The 13,094-nt window shown below is 41.3% G+C and overlaps 1 protein-coding gene across 3 annotated transcripts in view; it reads right to left on the bottom strand.

The window, feature by feature from the left end:
* GARRE1 (granule associated Rac and RHOG effector 1) overlaps positions 1 to 13,085 on the bottom strand; it is a 54,764-nt gene extending 41,679 nt beyond the window's left edge. Inside the window, exon 1 of one of the 3 annotated variants that reach the window (XM_084533801.1) lies at positions 12,969 to 13,085. The gene's annotated coding sequence lies outside the window, so the exon portion shown is untranslated. Of the gene's footprint in view, positions 1 to 11,212; positions 11,231 to 12,968 lie in introns of those variants that run through there. The other 2 variants (XM_084533799.1, XM_084533800.1) reach the window with 2 other exon arrangements.
* Positions 13,086 to 13,094: the final 9 nt, after the last annotated feature.

Genomic DNA, 13,094 nt, shown 5'->3' with positions numbered 1-13,094 from the left:
AAAATAAAGAAATTCTCATTTATGTTGACGATGTTACAAGTCAAGACTGCCCTTCCCTTCGCAAAAAAAACAATGTTTTAAGAAGATATTTCTGACAGTAATTTCACTGAGTCTTAAGGTTCAATGACGGAAAGCTTATCCTCTCTCCCCCATCCTAAAATGAGGGTTAAAAACCTCTCAAAAAAAAAAAAAAAAAAATCACTGAAATTCTCATGTCAATGAATGATGGCCACAAAAATTCATCATACCACTAGGAAACTATTTGCCAGTATGTTTTCAAAAAGGATACTGTTATTCAAATGGAAAAAGAGTATCACACTATGACTACCCAACAATCCAAATAACTGTTTCAAAATCTTAAATTCATTAAATGTTTTATTACTGTGGTCTCCATAAAATATGAAATTAAAGAACTAATATAATTTGCTTGTCAGATGTAAATATTTTATAAATGGTTTCCCTGCAGTCTCTGCTTTCAGTAATAAGAATTACAGAAATAATTCCAAAATCCTCATTGAGTCTAATATTAAGAAAGTCTTTACTTTTTCTTAAGTGTTTCTACCCCCACCTTTCTTAAACTTTCAGGAACATAGCATAGGTGGTTTTTGTCACGTAAGAGTATTCTTTGTCATAAAGCATGCCACCTACCACAAACTGTGTTGTGAAAATGTTTGATTCACATCTGATTCAGTGCACACAGAGCTTCCTCACCAGGTGAGCCTGCAGCCTGCTTGAAACCCACCTTCCTGCAAGCAGCTAGACACTGCACTGCAATCAACACCACTCAGGAATCACAGCCAGGGATTTTGTATTTCAACACGGATCTCATCTAAGACATATTCTTTATTTTCAAGTTCTTCCAACCGCAGTGGAACATTGACACAGTAGCTACATACAGCTCAGCCAGGCTGACTTTGGACACCACTCATCATCCCATTACTAGTCCATGATCAACATTATGCACCATGGCAGTTCCCATCTCCCCACACCATGCAAACTCATCGTGGTGCTTTCAGGAAGCATGGGACACAGATGTCACAGATGTCCTTTATCTTGCTCTCAGAAATATATACCAAAATGCTCTTAGATCAGCTCTAAGCCCTGAGGAAGGTTGCTTTGAGGCACTGTGGATCTTTTACAAAGCGTTGTATTTCTATTTCCGCAAAATGCAGAAAAACTGTTAAAAAGTAGAGCCAACAGGCTAAGCAAAGACTGAGTAAGCCCATGAAAAAAAACAACTTCTGCCTATTCCAAAAGGTAAGCATTCCTCTATTATTCAGTAATCGAGACTGGGCCAAACAGTTCATTAAAGTATTTCCCTTCCAACTTTTCCTCAACAAATTTAATTTGGTAGCTAAAAACCAATAAATTCTTGAATATTTAGATGGTGTCCATTCTGTGAGAAATGGGAAATTATTTCCAACTACAACCCATGCAATTCTTACAGTTCCTAAAACTAGTCTTGTACATACCCTGCTTTCTTTCCCCTGTCCCTAAAAACATTTTTTGTTTAACGTGTTTAAATATTTAACCTTCCTAACACAGGGAGATGGGCTTTCGGCAGAAGAAAAAAGGCAAACACGGTCTGCTAGAGTAGTCACTTCTGCCCAAGTTCTTCCATTGCTAAAGGACCTCTCCCTTCTGTCTAACCTGCAACAGAGTTAAGAGATAAAAATAAAAATAATGACTCCTTCCACACATGTCCCAGGAGAAGACGAGTGGAATTACTACTTGGGTAAGAAGTTCACCTTATATCTGCTTTAAGATAAACAGCACAGTAATAGTCCCCCATGGAACAATTAGTTGTTTGCAAAGAAGCTGGTAGAGCTAACAACTAAATAAGGCTTATGTTTTCTCTATTTTCCTTAACTATGTTCTCCATTTACAGATAATATATCTTCCACATTTTTCCCCTTTTTGCAAACTGACAGAAAACCGAACTTGTGTATAGCCTGCTCCAGAGTTACTGACGGTAGAAGAAAGTGTAAATTGCTCCTCACAATCAAACAGAACAGCTAACACATTTCTGTGGGAAGGATTTCTATCCATTCCTGTCTCCAAAGCATCATATGGAGAAAAACAAAACAAAATTGTGTTATTACTGCTACCGCTATGCCTTCCTTCCAAGGCTCTCTGTAAGGATCTTGCTCTATTTCTAGAGTTATTCTATCAGGCAATTACAATTCTGTATTCTGCATAAGCTCACAACACGTGTCTGTAGCAATCTCCCAGAGAACACTATGATAAACAAATGCAGGCATACTAGACGGATTTTTTTCCATCTTTTCCTAAGAAACTGCTTTTCCCTGTCTACTGTATTACAAAGACTGTAGTTACCCGTCAATTTTAAACACTAAAAATCTTATTTTTGCTCAAAAGTCAACAGCATTGGTCCTATTTTTAATTTCTTTTTCCTACATGAAGATTTCAAAAACACAGTATTAGAAAGGTATTTGTACTGCTCATCAAGGTATTAATATTTCATTTTATTCACAAGTTCTTATTCACAACAAATACATCCTGCTTACACCTAACAATATATCATGTAATAGGCACATACCAGCTATGTGCTCTTTCACTAAAAAACAATTTCAAAAAATCATTTTCTCAAAATTTCCATTTTAAAAATAAGGAAAACGACCTTTCTTCATAGTGTCCCGTAACATTACGTGGCTGGGGCAGGCCATACCACTTTTTGCCTTTATCAACTATTTTATTAGGAATACTCTACACTGAAGTCAGAACTGAGACTAGCTTCAAAGTAATATTTTATACATCAAGGCATTTTTACCTTCAACTACTACTCGTATTTCTGTGCAGCAGGGGAGTTTAAGCCAAACCAAGTTTAGAACAACAGGAATCTTTCACATTTTCAACACGGCAGACTTCTCTCTGCCTCCTTCAGCTAGCATTCCAATCCTCACTGTGCAATGCATACAAACAGGAGCATTTTCAATGGGAATTAAAGTAGAAAACGGGAAAAATAACTACAAAATGAAAAAATCACCAGGAGAAAAAGTATAGTGACTGGGTTCAGTGGCATTAGAAAATGAGATGATTGCAGGCTCGGCAGTGAAACTGATGGTCTTCTTTACAGTGTATGAATACAATGATCAAAATTAGCTTCAACTATTTATGGTGTCTCAAATGCTATTAGCAAGGCATTCTGCTGCTTGAGTTCTTATATGCATACCATAATTTCAAACAGCACAGCCACTTACAAAATGCATTTGTATCTCCCCTTACAGCCAACATATTGTTCTCTGTCTGGAACAGAAAATGCTTCCATCGACTGTTTTTCATCTTTCAGATTATTCTGTTGGCATTTCTTTGCCTCTGAAATTGAAACGTATAGACTCTGCTTATGTAGACTTCTGTCCCTATTTTGGGCAAGACATTCTCAGAACGCTGTCTTTGGGGCAGAATGAGATTTGCCTATGACAGTGTAAGGTAAACGAAGGCAGTGAATTACAGGTCTTAAGTCAACGGTGTGATGCAAAAGGAAAAGAAAAAAATGCCACTCCCTAACAACACAAACCTTTAGAGACAGCTACTCAGGGGATAGGAAGTTCACTAAGTAAACAGTGCTTTAAGGCACAACCAGGCTTTTTCACCAAGCATTATAACCAGTATTCACACATATCTAGTTGCACAATATTCACTCTAAGTCCACTGTTGCAAATCCTGCCAGTGTAACTTTGCTCACTTAGGATTCCTTTTAGAGAAACATGTTTAACAAAGGAAGGTAAAGCACACACGATGCCCCACATTCACATATGTTCCTCTTCAACATACTGTATAAGTGGATCAAAATACAGCATACCTTCCTGTCTCTGCTTGTCATGCTGAGGAGCGTATCACTTACAAAATCTTAAGTTAAAAGAGAAGGGACCACAGTTAGGTAGTGAAGAATATTTCTTAAACTACACTTACCTTGCTTTTCCTGATATACAAATTAATGTGCAATGAAAAACAACCAACACAGTAGAGACAAACAACTTGTGCTCCTGAACAGAATATATCAAATAGCATATGCAAAGAAGAGAATGTATTCCTTCCCTGAAGCAACAAAAATGTTTTGAAAAAGAAACTGCTTCATCTGTGCTAAAAATTCTGGAACAAAAGACAAATTCAAGTTTTAAGCAGAAAGTGACTAAATGAAATACATAATTTTCTTCTGCTTCAGGAAGCAACACACTACATCAGACAGAGAAGAGCATCCACTTGCTGAACTGCAAGCTTAAGAAATTGTCAGTAAGAATTGTTAACTATCTCAGAAAAAAACCCACAACTTAATGTCAAGTTAAATTTTATCAGTCATATTATCAGTAAGCGTATATAAATGTCATAATGCACAAAAAATTGAGGGACACTAAGACCTTTCAGGAGGAACATGAAGCAAAATATATGAAACACAAGGGAAGGCAGCCTAGGCAGACATTTTCCATCAGTAATCCTGCAAAGTGCAAAGGATGGGGAAACACACTTTAAAACACAAAATAAATAAGAGGGTAAGGACAGGCAATCCTAGATAGACCAATAGCTAATTACAGACACTCCCTTAGAAGCTGACTTGAGAAATTTAGTTTAAAAGCACTCTAAATTGTCCAAAAAAATCAATGCATTGGATAGGTAATAATCCCTGTACAGGTGTTTAAGAACCATTTAAACTTACTACATTGTACTTTATAACCAGAGTAGCTATTCAACCCTCAACTCTGGTACGTGCAAGCCCATCCACACACCAAGTGTTCAGTCCAAGGGCATGTCTGGTTAAAGCATGCTCTTCTGAAAAGCATTCAGAATCAAAGACACCATGAAAGGTTTTAATGTAGTAACTCTGCCATCTGATCAGCACCAACCTAAAAAGCGTTAAGAGATTCAGTGATAAGATCATCTCCTGATGCTTGAAAGACAGCACCTGATTCAGAAGAGATCGCTGCAGCCCTCAACTAAAACCAGGGTCACTGCAATACGGTGAAAGGCAAGAGAAGGTAAGAGTAGAAGAGATGCTCGAGTCTTTCAGCACACATTCAGGGGAAACACAATTAAGGGGCAAATCAGTTTGTTTTCTTTTGCCTGACTATCAGACAATTCTAATCAAACGTCACAATAACTTAAGTGTTCCAGAAACTAAAATGGAAAAAGAAAAGACGCTTCCTGGTGTGTCTTCAAAGGAAGAAAATGCACTTTTCCCCAAAACATCTCACTTAATCTTGTGCGTCAACTACAGATTTATTCTATCATACCAATCCATCACCACAAAAATGTAACATTCCTATATAAAAACAAAACATGTATCATTAGTGGTTTTCAAGAGATCTCACATCCAGCAACATCTGCAGAGCAATAGATTTCTCTTAACCAGAGCAGAATCTTTTCTAACCACAAAAGCAAGCATCGGATTAATTTCAAAATAGCACAGGTCAGCTGCACCACGTTTCCACGTGGATAAACCAAGAAGTGCACTTGATTGAAGACTGCCAAACTACCTCACATTCTGTCCCATGACCTAAGTCTTAAGACCAAATATTATATGAAAGATAAATGTATTTTAAATTAGAGTTGATAACCGCAGAAAGCACTTGCTAAGAAGAACTTCAACAAACCCACATTAAATTCATGGTCAAATAATTGCAATTTTATATGAAGTCTGATAACTGCTTAGCTTATTTTGCAATAACTTGTCTCAAACTTTACGACACTCATTCCTCTTTGGTCTTGAAGGTCAAAGTGCTGAATTTGACATCACAATCTGTCCTGTAGCTTGTTGCAACATTTAGAGAAAAAAGGTTTATTATGAGATTTAATGGGACTGCTAATGAGAAAAGGTTTCATTTTCTCTTCCGAAAAGCAACACAAGACATACACAAAAATTTGAAGCTCTCTGGGCAAGGAATCTTTCTACAGTTTAATACAGAACCAAGCACATTCCCAATAATGGTATGTGTGTTCTTTTTCCAGCATTTTGTCCTAATAACTGGCATTTCCTCCCAGCACCTCATGCAATTTTTATTAGCATGGAAGTCTCTTAAGAAAAAGAAGCCATAGAAATAAAAGTCTGCTTTTACTTGCATTATTTCAGAAAATTTTATTTTTAGCTAATGTAGCCCTGCTTTTCTATATAAAAACTTCAGCAGCTTGTCTTCAAAAGTAGTTAAACAGAAGTACAGGTTATTATACTACCAAAATTTTAACTTGGCTTGTATCATAACTTGTGTATCTATACCAGTTGCTGCCCAGCACAGTTTATTTGTATTCCACTGTGAGTTAGCAAAGTACGTCAGTTTGCTCTCTGTAGGTGAAGAATGTATGAGTATCTACGCAAACCTCTACTTTCCTGCCAACAACAGCGGCAACCTGGCGGGCTTGATCATTTCATTTGCACTGCTCAGAACTGGGCTCAGGAAAGCAAAATTCTTATCACTATACATTTTCTTATTTGTTTGGTCTTGATCAAATTAAAGTTTTTAGCTTTTCTAAATGACACACACGTATTTAGCTTTAGATCTATTTTTGGCACCACGTTAAAGCTCTCCGCTACATCATCTGCTTGTAAATGGTCATTTCACGTTGGAAAAAGCGTAGAACTTATTACCTTGTTATGCAAATATTTGCAAACTGTGTCGTTCAGCCAAATGAATATAAATACCTAACTATATCCTTAGTAAGAGGCTAAATACAGTTTTTCCAGAGCTGCGAAACGTGCACTGATGAAGTTGGATTCTGTACAACATATTTGCACAGGTTTAGTTAACGCTGTTCTATACTATCTGGCCTTAACTCCTGCTTGGACAAAGAACTGCAGACCACTCAACAATAGGCAATAAATACAGCTGTGCTTTGCTCCAAATAAATAAATCAAGATATTCCTGTCTCAAAATCCTTACTGTTTTTTTTGTTTTTTTTTTAATTAATCACAAGTGCTTTCAGCAAAAGACAAAAAGCTGCATTTGTTTTTATGTTCATGTGACATACATAGTTTCATCTGAACGTTTGGAGGTGATAAAACCATTCCACGTTGAAGTTACCTGACAAGATGCATGCAGAAAAATACAGACTACCTAAAAATTTCATTCTTCCAGTTCTACAGTCTCTTCCTCCTTGTATTCTTCCTCCTTCTACAAAATACCATCTGGTGCAAGACTTGCAAATAGCATTCTGAGAAAAATTTTGAAATACTTAACAGAAAGATCACATTCCTTGATTCTTTTAGCACAGAATTGCATTTACCCATGGTAATATTTCCCCTGTGATCTTCAGTCTTCTTCACGAGTTTTGAGGGTGCAGAGACAATGAAAGTCTTTTGACAACAACAGGAGTTGTTTTTGTGTCTGTCCCTCCTGGTCACTACAGCTTTCATTGTTTTTCAGCATTTCTGTAATATGGCTAGGCTACACAAGAAGAATTTCTAGCATCTTCAGGATGAGATTAAAAGCTTCAAGTATTTTTAAGGAACATTTTAAAATATTACCTTGTACTTACACTCTTTGGAAGAAACACTTAAAAAGATCTCCAGATTTTTCTGGAATGTAAGCTGTAGACGTTCAGGTGCTTTATCTTTCTCTAGGGAAGCTCTTGTGCTTGAACTCAAATTGTTCTTCTAAGGCATAATCAGCCAAGTTCTATAATCTTTACAGAAGAGCAGGAAGTTCAACTTTCATAAACAGGGAAAATACCTAGAACATTGCTTCAAACATCTTGGTATCAAACAGAGCACGCAGACATGCTTGAAAGGGTGTAATTTCACCCCAGTAAATCCTGAGGAATTCCTAATACTATCCAGAAACTTGCAAACACACCAAGTTATCACAGTGAGGTAATCTACTTGAGAAACTAAAACCAGTTGGTTCTGAAAGAATTAAAGATAAATTTCATTGCTAGATTACTCTCCCATAGTAACAAAAGCATGAATCACACACTAGGCATGGCTTTGGTGAAACAAGGGGTCCATAACATTCCCACCTTTCTGCTCTTCTCCCACACTCTCCTCTACAACACACTCCATACGGTGCTTTCAGAAGTCCCCAAAAGCATGTCGGAATAAAGCATTAAAGGGTCAAAGGTAAATATTATTCCTAACAAGGGAAACAAACTTCCCCTAACATTCAGAAATTGTTGACGTTCAGGACTTTTGTTCCATCCCCAGATTGCACCAGCATATGTCGCACAGAAGCCTATGAGGAATTTTCTGTAATCAGACGACTCCATTTAAATGTCAGCTTTGAGTGCACAACTAAACAGGAATCACACCTTCAATACTGTTATTAAACAATCAGTTAACATGTTCCCCTCTAACTTCCTAGCCAACGCATAAGTCAGGAAAGAACAAAAGCCTGAGATGAGGTGGCTGACGGGGTAGTAGAGGAATTTTCCTGTTGAAATTTTCCAAATAATCTGTCTTTTGCAATGCTATTGTACAGAAATGCCTACCAATAAACATTAACTTCTGACAAGTACCCCACTGAAAGACAACTAGATAGAACATTACAAAGTCATATTTACTAAAAAAGCCTAACCACTTGAGAAAGCAGAAAACTAATAGAAAAGCAAGAAACACAAGACCACAAAGAAGGAATACAGCCGTCTTGCAAGACAATGAAAAGAGCTAGCCTAAAACAGAAAATATGTTCAGTCATCCCAAGGAGAGAATTTTACTGAAAACCATAATTGGAAAGTAGTCACAATTTAAGGAGGCATTTTAAAGATGTTTCCTAAGGAATTACTTTCTCTGATGTAAGCCTACCAGTGAAAACACACAAGATAACTTTTAATTTAAAAAATGGGGGGCAGCTACTTTACAGCAAGAAGCTGTTTTATATTTTAGAAGTACAAAAAATATTTACTGGTGTTATCATGTTCTCTTATAATGGCTTTCCTTCAAAGGGAGAGTATTTATTTCCTTTGTGAAAATGGTTCTTCAAAGAAAAGGCCTGGAATACCCCGCTTAAAACTTTCATTGTTTTAATAAAATTTGTAATAGGTGCTTGCGCCAATAAGCTCTTGTATGTTATCATTAGCCTGAAGCCAATGGACCACCAACAGCAGGCAATACCACAGACAGAATGTCTAACTTGCTAAAAACTTCCGAACATGCTCCACCAGCCCCAGCTACTCCCACCTCATGCACACCCTACTAATATTTAGTCACAGCCACCTCAACATTCCCTCAGCACCACCTGGAATACTTTGCGTTCCCCTTTTCAGCCCTTTTTCATTCTTCCAAGCAAAACCTGCATTTCTAGAATCTCTGCTCTGCTGTTTCCCCTCACACCCACTCTTCCCCTCGTACTCTAAGGCTGCTCTAACTCAGGTCGCTGGAAGTCAGTTTGCCTCGTGCAAAGTTGATGAGCTTAATAGAACCATGCAGAGTAAGCTCCCTACATTTATTTTTAAGAAAACAATATACTAATCCTCACCAATTACAGCTGACTAAGGCAAGATTGGTATTTCAAGACCACCAAAGTTCCCAAAATAATTCTTGTCTCGTACCATCAGTGAAACATCTCACCAATGTCATGTTTTTGGCAAAATTCAAGGATTAGACCAAAACGATACATTCACAGAACACCAGAACACTGGAATCATATCAGACAAATTCAGCAATTAAAGTGCAAAGTAATATTAATGCCTCTTGCTCCGCTCTCCCACAACTTAATTTGAAAAAGAAACCTAATAGCTTCTTTGGGGGCAGAAGGGACTAAATTCCTCCTACTATAAAATTATCCTTTATGTACACCAACAACAGAAGACAAGAAACCCACACAAAGCCAAAAAGGCACGACAAAACATTAATACTAGCATCTCAGTGAGTTTGGAACACATCTTTAACAAATTCCACTTAGCTTTCAAAACATTTTTTCATCCTACCAGGCAGAGCTTCAGATTCTGCAGATACCGAGAGACAGTACCTTCTGTGGTTTAGATCTGTGGTCCCCGAATAAGCTTCCAGAGTTGCTTTCAGCCACAAGATGTACAAAATCTAAATGTCCCAGAATACAATTTTGCCTGGAGAGCACAAGATTGCCTACAGCATGTTACTAATAAATTGTTGTTACCCAAAGGCCAATGAAGGTCAAAAAACACTAATTGAGACATATCACCAAGCTCTAGGAGGACTGGTGCGATTATAATGTTGATTTTGTCGAGCCTAGCAGAATCAGCTGCCCTGTGAACCAGCCTCAGCACACTGTTTTTGTGATGAGGTTACCCATGCTGCTGGAAATGTCATCTTTCATGTATGATATAAAACCCTTTCTATAGCTACAAACAATACCCTGGCATTGTTCGTAACATGTAGGGTGTTGCTCTGGCTAGCATCCAATTCCAGTAATAATATTCTATCTACCTACAGTAACCACAAGAAGATATTCTTCATTTTCAGCCCCAAGTGTTTTGTCAGCACAGCAGCAAGCTGTTGAAGAATTGCCACACTTCACTCTAAGTTCTGCATTTCACTGGGCATTTATTCGTCTGCACGGATCAGGCATTTCTCTAGAACTCTAGAAACACCTTGAGATTAGTGGGAATAAAGGAGTTCTTTTCATATGGTACAATTAGTCATATCAACAGTGATAGCTATTTTGAGCAGCACCTATTAATCACTATCATTAGCAGGATCTCTGGTGTACCAGCATTCACTGTACCAAGAACAAGTCTTTTCCTATTACAGCACTACTATATAAACAAAAGCAGCAGCACAATTTCTCTTCACACAACCCTGTTTTGAGTAATGAGAGGCAAGCAGCAGCACTTAAAACTACACTCAATACAGGATATAAAAGGAAGCTTACTTATACCTCACAGGACAGTAAAAATACAGTTGTTTTCCTGCAAAGAAAGCCTGGCAGTCATTTGTATGCAGGGGAAGAGGAGGTCATGAAAAATAATACATTTTGGGAAGAAGTGGGGGGAAAAGCGCTCTCAGTTTGGAGGCAGAAGGAAAAAACACAGAAAAAAAGATTCAAGTGATCAAATACAAGTGTACCTAAGAGGTGGAAGAAACTCAGACTATTCTCTTAAAGATTTTCAGCAGATTATTTTCATTGTTTTGTATGAAGGATCAATTGTTAACCACATTTCAGAGTCTCAGAAGAGACTTTAGTCTCAAAAATATTCCCTGTATGCAGTATTTCTAGTTTCCTAACACCTCTGAGTAACTCCTGATTCAGAATGAAAAACGCTAACAGAAGGATTTATGCCTTACGCTGACCTAAGAAGCAACACCACAAGACGCACATGAAGGAGCAGCTCTGCGTTGCTTCCAGCCCAGTTCCTCACACCTCAAAGGTGACATGAAGCAGCAGAAACGCGTATGTTGACCCGAATCACACCTTCACAACTGTAATAGTTAAAAGAGAAAGGCCTTCCTTCTAGGAGAGAAAGAAAAACAAGCAAAAACCTTGTGCAAGTTCTAGATTTAGAAGAATAGCAATTGTCTCCAGAATAAGGGTCTTCTGTAGAAACACTGGCTAGGAAAAGGCTCCAGCCAAGTGCAAAATCATGTTGATGTACAAGATACACAAATAGCACCTGAGTGCACGCCACGATCGGCCAGGGCTCCTGATCCCATGAGCTGCATACCGAAACCTTCATGTGGCTGGGAGCTCCACGACACATGCCACATACCTCAGAGAGATGAGGGAAGGGGAGCAGATTGCAGGAGCTTCAGCCGTCTGTCACCCACGGAAAGCAGCAACAGCACCTCAACAGCACCCCAAGATGGTGTCGGGCTGAGCATACAAGCAACAACAGCCTTAAAAACAGTGCTGACCTTTTCCCCGGCCTCTGGATTTGAGATTATCCAACAGCCACGCTGGCTGTTACAAGGCTCAGTGCCATTTTGGGAACCAAACCCGCACCTCCTGCCAGCTACACGTGCCTCTGAAGCCCCAGGCTGACCGGCTGCGAGGAGCCGGGCACTTATTGCCACTACAGAGGGCTGATGTACGCCGCCCTCTTCACCATGACACCCAGACATCTGTTCCTCTGGAGAACTGATAATAATGGCTGACTCGTACCTGTAACTAGGCTTGCAATTCCACCTGAAACAAAATCAGAAGAGGTCTCTCAAAATCTTTCAAATTACTGAGGTAACATCCCTCCACCTGACGAATTTATACCTGCTCCTCGTCACTCAGCGATAAAAACCTGCAGGCCCTGTCTCCAGCAGAGCAAAGCAAAGGTATACCAGCAAAGTTTCCAGCTACACCCCAAAACGAGAGTTTCCCTCCTCAGCCCGCAGTATGGACACGAGGGACTAAAAATAACACTGAATAGCGCTGGAAGCAGGCGTCAGGTGAAAGCCGAGCGCGGGCGGCAGCACGGAGACACCGCTGCGGGCCGGGGGCTTGGGGAGCCCAGCGCCAGGCCCCTGCGGGGGGCACCTCCCGGGGGCAGCCCCCGGAGCCCGGCCGGGCCCTGAGGCGGGAGGCGGCCGGGCAGAGCCGCGCCGCCCTGAGGCGAGGTCCCCGCCGCGGGGTCTCCGTCGCTCGCCGCGGGGCCGGAGCAGGCCGAAGGGAGCGGCGGGCGGCCACAGCTCGCCACCAAGGGGCGCAGCAACGCCCGCAAGGAGCAGGCCCCGCCGGGCTGCCCGCACTCGGGTCACGGCGGAGGGAAGGGGAGAAGGGGACGCGGCCGCAGCCTCGCCACCGCCCCGTGCCGTGCCGAGCCTGCCCCCGCCGCCACAGCGGGGCCGGGCCGGCGCTGCCGAGGGTGCGCGGCGACAGCCCCCGGGCCGCGCCTCGGGGCACCGCCGCCCTCCCGCCGAGCCGCCGGGGGGCTCCTCCCGGCCCCAGAGCGCCCGCTGCCCGCCTCGGCACCCGGGAGAGCCGAGGAGAGCGGCGGTACCGCCGGCCACGCCAGCCCGGTGCCTCGCACCGCCAGGGCCCCGCGGGCTGCGGAGCCGCGGGCGGGCTGAGGCAGGGCGGCGGGGAGCGGGGGCATGGCGGCGGCGCTCGCTCACTCACCTGCCCGCGACAGCCGCCGCCGCCGCCCGGCCAGCGCCGCTCTGTGTACTCCGGAAACGGCGGCTCCTCCGCCGGCCGCCGGGGGAGGGAAGGAGGCGGGCAGGGACCGGCCGGGGGCGGGCGGAG

Source organism: Aythya ferina (genome assembly GCF_964211825.1).
Source record: "Aythya ferina genome assembly, chromosome: 12".
Classification (NCBI taxonomy): Eukaryota; Metazoa; Chordata; class Aves; order Anseriformes; family Anatidae; genus Aythya; species Aythya ferina.
This window is presented reverse-complemented; position numbering and strand designations above follow the sequence as displayed.